Source organism: Hemibagrus wyckioides, linkage group LG05 (assembly GCF_019097595.1).
Source record: "Hemibagrus wyckioides isolate EC202008001 linkage group LG05, SWU_Hwy_1.0, whole genome shotgun sequence".
Lineage (NCBI taxonomy): Eukaryota > Metazoa > Chordata > Actinopteri > Siluriformes > Bagridae > Hemibagrus > Hemibagrus wyckioides.
In genome coordinates, this window is record NC_080714.1 from 5,246,931 (window position 1) to 5,257,190 (window position 10,260).

Below are 10,260 nucleotides of genomic sequence, written 5' to 3' on the forward strand. Positions count from 1 at the left end.
TTTGTTCTGTTGTTTTTGATTGTATATGTCTAAAGTGCTAGACCTCCTAAAGATGTTAATATTCAGATCGTGCTGAAGGACTCAGGTCACTGGATCAGATGCTTCAACAAGCTGGAATTAAGTGGGGCAAGATGTTAGATCTCCATAAGCACAGACTCGCGCTCCACTCACACAGAGCGCACACATCCTTTATAATGATCTTGCAGCAGCATCTGTGTGCAATACATAGATGAACCATATGACACAATATGCTGTAGTGTGCAGTTTAAGATCGGAAACAGAAATCTATAACCACTGAGAAGTCTATGTCTTACGCTTAGCACACCTGGTGTTAATATTCAAAGGTTCAGGAACTTATGCATGTCTCTAAAGCTCAAACCTCAGCCTCAAATATCAAGTGTAGTTCCTCTATCCACTGAGAAGTTAATTATTTTCCCAAAACCTCACATAAAGTGTTTTTCTTTCTTCTCATCTCATTAATTTTTTTGTATTATCTTTTATTATTAATGATCAACACTCCATTTATAGTTGCAGGTCAATGAGGAATGTTTGCAGAACACGTATACAGTGGTTCTCTCACCAAGCTCTGCTACTTTCTCTTGAAGCTACTAAGACAAAATAAATGCTGTTTGTGATGTTACCGGGAAACCAGACTTTCCTGTGGCAGAAAATGTACTGGCCATTAAAGTTAGAAAGCACTGACACCGCAGACTCGTTCCATAAAAGTTCAATCTCGGCCTCCTCATAGAAAGCTTCACTGTGTTAATGATTTTTCTTTATTTTTCGTCTACACACAGAGTCCACCTCACACCACAGAAGTACACTATATTGCCCAAAGTTTTGGGACATCCCTCCAAATCGTTGAATTCAGGTGTAACAATCACCTCCATGGCCACAGGTGTATAAAAATCAAGCACCTAGGCATGCAGACTGCTTCTACAAACATTCGTGAAAGAATGGGTAGAAGGGAAATGATTTATAATCCCGATGTCATCCAGATGAGGATGAGTTCCCTTTTGAGTCTGGTTCCTCTCAAGGTTTCCTCCTTTCAATAGTCTTTTTGTCTCTCAGCACTGCTTGTACATAAGTGATAAATTGATATATTCATACATTTAAAATTAAGCTTTTAATACCTGAAAGAGCTGCTTTGTGATGCTTCGTAGTGTTCACTGTTATAAGTGCTATACAGACAGCTCAGCTATTAGAACTAGCACATAAATATAAGCCTTCTACTGTTATATAAAAGAGCCAACACCTTCTGGCCAATCAGAACTGAGAATGCAGAAGCACCTACTGCTCTTGAGTAAGTTTATTAAAGGCCAAAACAAATAGGGTTATTTTTTTTGTGTAACCTACACACGTTTTCAGCTCCTGAGCTGAGAGTTAAAACCAACGCCATTTTACTGTGAGGGATTGAAAGCAGCTTTGCATATTTATGCTTTTAATGTGTGGGAAATGAAAGCACTGAATAGATTAAATCATTTGAATAAGTATTATTAGAGAGATGAAAAGGGAAAAAAAAGATCTAATAATGCTAGCATTTACACAAAAGAATAAATTCAAAGAAGATGAAAATCTGACAGTACAGGAGGGATTCATTATGAATATTTCTTTGGTATCGTTCCCAGCCTGGCTGTTGATATTAAAAAGGACAAGATTGGCTAGAAATGGACATTCACATCGCATTTACGTGTAAATATTGTCATTTATTCAGGATTTTTACCATGATGAGCCGCTAGAACTGGGTAAATACCAACATTTTATGGAATGAAGCAAAAGAAAGCAGGTTAAAGGAAAGCGATTGTCATGTAGGACGAAATTTCACACAAATTCTAAACACCGCCTGTCTAAGGTTTTTTAGCTTTGGCTGAGCACTCCGTAGCTAATGGATGGAAAAGTGCAGGCTGAAAGTCAGACGATCCGAAATGGCGAGGGACGCCATGCTTCTGAGCAATTTCAAAATCAATCCGGTGTGAAACTGAAGTCAGTGAAGTGACCAGAGAGTGGGTGTAGCATGCTCTTTTTCCTTCGTTCTACTTACTCCAGCTTCAGCATTTCGTAAAGCAGTGTGGCGCACGAGGGAATGGAGGGGAAAAACTTAGCAAGTAAGGGGTTCGAGCACAAAGTACGTGGGAAGAAGACGTGTCTTCGCTTTGCAAAAGCCTACACAGGACGAGCGAGTCCATTAAAAATGTGCTATGGATGAGCTGTACCATGTGACTCACGTTTCACACACTGCCACATGCAATATGTGTTTTATGTTTTGTGATTTATTTCCCCCCCTATACAATTTTTGTTTACATATGATTTATTTATTGTCAGATGTTTCTCACATTATTGTTTAGAATCGCACAATTTTCTTGATGATTCATTTACTCTTATAATCCAAATGACTCATTTATTTTCAAATGATTCATTTATTTCCCGTGATAAATTTGTTTCCACATGATTCATTCATGTTCACATGATTCGTTTATTTTCACAGGACTCATTTCTTTCCAAATGATTCATTTACGTTCACATGATTCATTTGTTTTTAAATGATTCATTTCTTGCCACATGATTCATTCATTTCCACATGATTCATTCATTTTCATACAATTGGTTACCTGATTAAACTGATTTCACATTTAATTTTTTGATTCATTTGTGTTCATTGTGCACTTGTGGGATTTTTATTCATCACATATTATCACAAGTTTGAGTTCAAATGTCCAATTTCAGGGCAGAACATTTTCAAATGCACTTTAACATGTAATTCAAACTATTACTCACAATGACCCACATATGATAGCCTGTGTAATGTATGTGATCCTTGTGTACGATTCGTAAAAGTGCCTGAGTGACATCGGTCATCCTCCCCGGAGAGTGCACCGAGAGAGATTGACCCGAAGCCTATTCACAGTACTTCATCTGGATCACACCGGCAAAAATAAAACACTCGAGAAAAGTGGATTAAGTTAAAAGCAAAAACGTGTATTACTTAACATTTTAAAAAACGAGAGAACTTACTCTCAGCATACTTTAGCATTTTGGACTGGTTTTAGCGTGGGCAACAGCACGCTAATTCAGCAGCAGGCATCAGAGACGTGAAGATAAAGTCACGCACTAGCTCAAATCCGATAACGCATACAAGCGAAGGATGCGAAGTGTCTGGTGTCCGAAGGTCAGATATGCTCCTAATTATGCAGTCTTTTTACATATTTAATTATTCCTATCAATTCAGCAACATCAGTACGCTGATACTGAATAAACATGAGCTGCTGGCCTTCAGGAGATCCACTCACTTGGATGCTGTTACAGCTTATTTCATCAGTTGTGCCTCATCTCTGGCTTTCTGTGATGTGAAGATGCTCAACATCTGTCAACATCGGGCTCAATTATAGGCCCACGGGCATTCTTTATCACTTCAAAAAAAAAAAAGTATACAGAATGCTCTTGACTTTTAATTTCATGTTTTGTATTGACGATTCAATGTTTGCTTCTTTGTTAGGAAGCTCTAATGGTATATCTGAAAGCAAGGCTGAACCATGTAACTGCTGAATTGCTGCTTGACTTTAAAATAAGGCACAAAGGAAAATTACCATTTAAATGGTAAAGCTGATCATTATACAATTCCGCTTGTTTGTTATGCGTCAAGAGACGGATTGAGCTTCAAAGTGCTGTTGTGTCAGGACACGGGTGAAGGCGTTGGAGGCGTAGGCAGCCGTCATGGTGAAGGAGGTGAGGAAGATGGTGCGACTTGTCGTCTTCACTGGATAGATGGTGAGCTGCTGAACACCTATAGAGAGTGAAAAAATAAGTGAAAGGGAATAGCACATTTCTTGTTGATTTTATGTAGATGAAATCGATTGAAACTCCATGCTATCTGCAATGCTGATAAGTACTGTATGTGCGTCCGTGTATATAAATATATACAACCTGCTAATTCATGCAAATTGCCAATCATGGGGCAGCTTTACAATGCATGAAATCATGCAGATGCAGCTCAAGAGCTTTAGTTCACATCAGACATCTGAAAGAACTGATCACTGATCAGATGAGTGTTTCAGAAACGGCTGAAATCTCCTGGGATTTGCATCACAAGGATATGTAGACAGAGTGGTGCAAAAGCAGAAGAAAAATACGATTTGACAATTTCGAAAGCAACACCCCAGGCCTCTAATGCCTGTGATTACGCCCAATGAGCTGTTGATAGATTCCAAGCAATCTTATTATATGTGGAGGGTTCAAATAGAGAGAAGTTCTGCCTGCAGGTTCTGAACCAAGATCCCTCTACACGTGTCTCCAACCTTGTTAGACATTATAGGAAGGGACTCGGTGCTCAGCAGCATGTCACAGTGGAACATCCTTCTGACCTCATCACCTTGCTGAGGAAGAGACAGACAGAGACATAAAGGACAGCATGGAGGAGATAAGTGGTATGTGGGAAAGAAAGAGAGTCTGAGAGTAAATTGGCCATGAGTAAGATTCAAAAGGGCATAAAAGAAAATGGGAACAAGACAGGGTACGGGAGGTGGGGGGTGATCCTCAGCATGGCTGGTTTGATGGAAGAACACCAGTATCTTATCAGTGTCTTGTTATATTATTTTGCATACAAAACCCATTTTTAAGGAATAATTATGTGATCAGACAATGCCAAAAATGTTACGCTCTACCCGGTCATTAAATCTGATCAGTAAAATGAAGATTTCAAATGATGTTACTAAATCTTGCCTTGACTTTTAAATTGCAAATTAAAATTATTTCAGATCTTCAAGCATTTTTATTATTAGCAAAATAAATAAATAAATGAATGAATAAGACTAATGGGTAGAGATGAGATTAGCCTTTGATCTGTTCCAGCATCAATCATTGCTGGCAATTTAATTAGGCATCAATTCCTTCAGCATCAAAATATAAATCCAGTTCAGTTTCGTTTGTATGGCGCTTTTAACAATAGGCATCTCCTTTATAGACATATATTAACTTAAAGTAAATTGGTCCATAATGACTGAGACAGAGATGATGGTGGTGAGGGAAAGATTACCTGAGATGATATGAGGAAGAAACCTAGAGAGGTTAAATCTGTTCCCTTCCATAACTGTTTACTGACTGGTTCAAAAGTCCAATTGTGTAACCAGGAAATCCATTCTAGTTATAACATGAAGCCTATCTCGTTGAAGGGTCAACAGTTCGTTTCCAAAGTTATAGTTAACGTGAGAAGTTCGTTTTCACCGACCCACCACTGAATTTTCAAGGTTTGCTATTTTGAATACACAAAAATTCTAGACCAGGTGTCATTGAGCTGAAAATATTTCAGCAGATGGAAGAAATGCTGAAGCCATGCCAATCACCACATGAAAGAAAAAAAACAGTCTTTAGTCTAACAATTCTTACTGTTTTTTTCTGATCACATGCTGCTTTATGCTAATTATTTAGCTGAAGGCAGCTCATCAGAACGGCAACTAGTGACAAAGACACAGACTCGAGTCACAAAGGGGGTTTTTGCAGAGAAAATTTGCATTTATTCACCACTAAACGTTCTGTTCATCGCCCATAATGCTAGTCAAATTGGTAACATGTAGCACAGCTCCAAACCTTAATCACTGTGAATTATAACAATAAGCAGATCCCTATTGTTTATACATTAAGTAGAGAGTTGAGTACTTTATTAATCCCCAAGTTTGGTGTCACAACTGCCACAAGGGTAACATGGAGGCTTAAAGTGCACAATAAACTCACAAATATCACAAATGAGAGCGAATAAATATGTACATATACTTAGCTCATACGTATTAAAATGCGCATGTTTTTTGTGACATTTTATTTCAAGTAAATGAACTTCCCAGACTCACGACACAGGTCTGGGACCGAAACCTGCAGCTAAACAAGGAATTGATGAAAGTCCAAGTTCATCAGTTTGAATAAATAAGAAGAATTATAAAATAACTCTAGTGGCGAATCCTTTCAGTATAAGGAAATGCTCAGTCCATGAATCTTCATTTCAGGCATCAGCACCAGACATGTTATAAACACTGGAGATAAATCTGAGCAGCTTCCATATTTATTCTAGGCTGAGTTAGATAACTAATGTAAAGTGATGTTCAATCTGATCCTGTGGTGACAACATTCTATTAAAAGGATAAAAACCCATGGAAAATATCAGTGAGTAAGTATCAATTCCTTGATACAAGCCCTTCAATACAAGTCAAATTTCCTGTAAACAGTACAGGCGCGTTCATAAAAGCTGATAGAAGACGTGACATGATAAACTGGTATGAAAGACCTGTCTTCAAATCCAATTCTTATAATAGACAGCATTGGTGTGTGAAAGCTGTGTGTAAGAGAGAGAGAGAGAGAGAGAGAGAGAGAGAGAGAGATTTTTCAATTATTGGCTTCTTTATTGCTACAGAAGCTCTTGGCAGTAGTTCTGCAATGTTCAACCATCAACTGACATTAAAATCCTGCAGCATTTCAGATTAGTTGTTGTTCGCAGTTTTGGTTAGTGCACTTATAATACGCACATGCAAGAGTTTTACAGTGGTCCAGGATAATCATTTAGTTCTCGTTGCCCTGTGCAAACATGTAATGATGATGTATGGTGAGGATATTGGATGGGAGATATCACAATGGCTCTTACGGATGAGCAAAGCTTTATATCACATGGTGACATGATAAGAATGATGTGAAGGCAGATAGGCACTTGATTTTTAGATATGCATAAATGTTTCTTCAGGATACAAACATGCCAAATTTACGGTTCTGTCTTCAGTCCTTTCTACTTTAATGTGCTTTGTCTAACTACATTTTTCAAACGTTAGCGTTTTCTGGGAAACTGATTAATAATAGCGGAAATAATTCCCCTTTGTTCATGTCTATTCCCCGTGAGAAAATAACTCAATCACCATCAGTTACAACTGATGAATGAAGATCAAATGTTAGGGGTGTGTCAAATACCTGACACAAATGTCACTTATAATGAGTATCAAATAATCCCTAGCCTTGCTTTTTGCTTCTTTATATCATTTCTCTTAAAACATTTGGTGGTGGTGCTGCAAATTTAGTCCAATATAATCCACCCTCTTTTGAATTTAGACTGCGTTTCTGACTCCAGAAAGTTGTCTCACTGTCCACATTAATAAGTGATACAAGAAAAAAAAGCTTGATCAGAACTTTCTGCATCGAGCCAGTGTCTATCCCAAGACCCTGGCTTTTTCAAAGCAATGGCAAGTGTGTCAAAGTGCGCTGCAGATGAATGGCTGCCTACTTCAAAGGCATTACAGGAGAAATCAATATCCAGGGGCTCGCAGTAGACAAACATGTAAATAGAAAGAGTGAAGGGAAGGGAGCAGGATGCCTACGGTCAAAAACACTCCATTGGCCCAAAGCCAAGTTTAAATCCTTCCTACCGTCCACCACAATCCTTGCAGGCCTTCACTCCTCAAGCCTTTTAGTTCTTCAAATCTCCTTGGTTTTACCTCTGCGCTCCTTGTAGCCTGCGGCAACAAGGGTTCATCCTCTGAATCCATCATATCACAGAAGACAAACAAGCAGTTATATGACCACTGGTGTACCTGTCTGTTACGTCCTCATACAGTGTCACTGTGATAAAAAAGGTCTGACTTATGCAGCAGTCTCCGGAGAGTGCCAGCTTATTGGGAAATGGCTGCTCTCGGGGACAAGGACACAGTTGTTAATTCTGTCTTTCACTAGGCTGCTGGAGCACAGCCTCTGGCCTTAGAATTCTGAGGAAATAGATGGTGAGTTAAAAAAAAAAGAAGATATAAACCAAGTCTTCAGGGGCAACAAGCAAGCCCAGACCTGGCCCTTGGCTGAAGATGTCTAATGCAGTGTGCATGTGGGTAATGATAAATTCCTTTCTTTTGTCTTCTCTGTTGTGTGTCCAAACATCTTATTTCACCATACGAGCTCTGTCAAGAGCATATTGAACTCTGGCCATACTCTGGCTAACACTGGGTCCTGAGCAAGCTTCAAAGTGATTTTCTGAACACAGGATGTTCAACAGAAATAGTTGAACTCTATGAGCCTGGTTCTGGAGGTGGAACTTTGGGATCAGGCGGGTTCCAGGAGTAGACCAATTCCGTCTGGAACCTGCTTAATTGTTCCAGATAAATCTTGCCTAATGCTCCGTCTAATCTGAATTATTCGCTACACAGCAAATTTATACCAATTTAAATGGACTTAAACACTCCAAACCCAGGGTCCATACTTCTAAGTTAAATGACACAGCAGCAAAAAAAAAAATAAGGACATTGTGTTCTGTGTTTTGCAATGTTACACCATTTTTTAAAAAATGGGTCAGCGAATATGGATTAAGTAATCCAGTGTGGCCAGGCTTTCAGTGGAGGCTATCCCCAGGTGTCTTCAGTGAAAAATGGCCTGGATGGCCCTCAGAAGATGTGGACAAATATGGACTCTGAATCTGTGTCTCCCACAGGGGAGGTCTGAATATTTCACCCCCGTCTCTGGCTGGAGGATCGATGCTTTATTTGGGTGTTAAAGAAATTCCCTCAGAATGGCTCTCTGGAGAGATGCTATACTTATAGAAACATTAATTACTTTGCCAAATTTATTCCACAGTACTGTTTAATGCTTATATCCGTTTGGTCAGATGTCAGAAGTTGTTGATTAATTTTCAATAACAGCAGCTCTGATAATAGTTCGGATAACTTTGTTTCTCATGTTAGTGTTTCTATAACAACAGCAAAAGGGACTTGTTAACATCCGTACATCCATCCATCCATTTCCTGTAGCACTTATCCTATAAAGGGTTGGAGAGAGCCTACAGCCTATGCCAGGGGACTTGGGGCACAAAGCAGGGAACACCCTCACTGGGGTGCCAACACACTCATCACACACACTCACACACCCATTCATACACTACAGACAGTATAGAGATGCCTCTCAGCCTACAATGTATGTCTTTGGATTGGGAAGGAAACCGGAGTGCCCAGAGGAAACCCTCAATAGTTTGCATGGGGAGAACATGCAAAGTCTGAGCACACAGAGTGGAGACAGGAATTGAACCCTGGAGGATTGAGGCATCCTATATTCCCATCTGTCCTGAGTCACTTGGGAAAAGCTCCAGGTTCCCCAGAGCCCTGTGTAGGATAAGCTGTATAGAAAGTGGGTGGCTGGATGGATGGACACTCTGAGAACGGACTGTTCTACTGCAAATAAATCTCAGCTTATTGCTAAGTTACTCTTCTTAAAGCATGTTATTTAGCACCTACTATAAATGGCTCAGGACAAATAGAGAAAATAAAATGAAGAATTAAGGTTGTGAAAGGAAGATCCTGAAAGCCAAGAGTTTAAGAAATGGTTCTTTGGGGCAATTCAGTCTAATGAAATGAATAAATAATGAAGAAATATCGTGTATGATGCTGATCTAAACAAGCATTTTATGTGTGGGTGTTTCTGACAGCTATTTATTTGTGTGGTTCATTGTGAAGCGGCAGCAGAAAGACCATCCAAAATCCAATACTGTCACTAAAACTTTTACATACACTAATCTCCGAGAAACAATCAGGCTTACCAATGGGAAAAATTCATCTTTTTAAATGTTAATTTTAACAGGGGATTTGATTAGCATGTTTATCACCTCTCTCTTTATTTATCTATCTGTCCGTCTGTCCGTCTGTCCGTCTATCTATCTATCTATCTATCTATCTATCTATCTATCTATCTATCTATCTATCTATCTATCTATCTATCTATCTATCTATCTATCTATCTATCCTTCTGTCATCCCCCCTTCTATCTGTTTCCCTTTCTTTCTTCCTCCCTCATCTCTGTCTTATCTATCTATCTATCTATCTATCTATCTATCTATCTATCTATCTATCTATCTATCTATCTATCTATCTATCTATCTATCTATCTATCTATCTATCTATCTATCTATCCTGCTCTGTTTTCCTTTCTGTCTTCCTCCCTCCTTCTCTGTCTTATCTATCTGTCAACCCCCGTTCTATCTGTTTTCCTGTCTGTCTTCCTCCCTCCATCTCTGTCTTATCTATCTATCTATCTATCTATCTATCTATCTATCTATCTATCTATCTATCTATCTATCTATCTATCTATCTATCTATCTATCCTTCTGTCAACCCCTGTTCTATCTGTTTTCCTGTCTGTCTTCCTCCCTCCATCTCTGTCTTATCTATCTATCTATCTATCTATCTATCTATCTATCTATCTATCTATCTATCTATCTATCTATCTATCTATCTATCCTGCTCTCTGTTTTCCTTTCTGTCT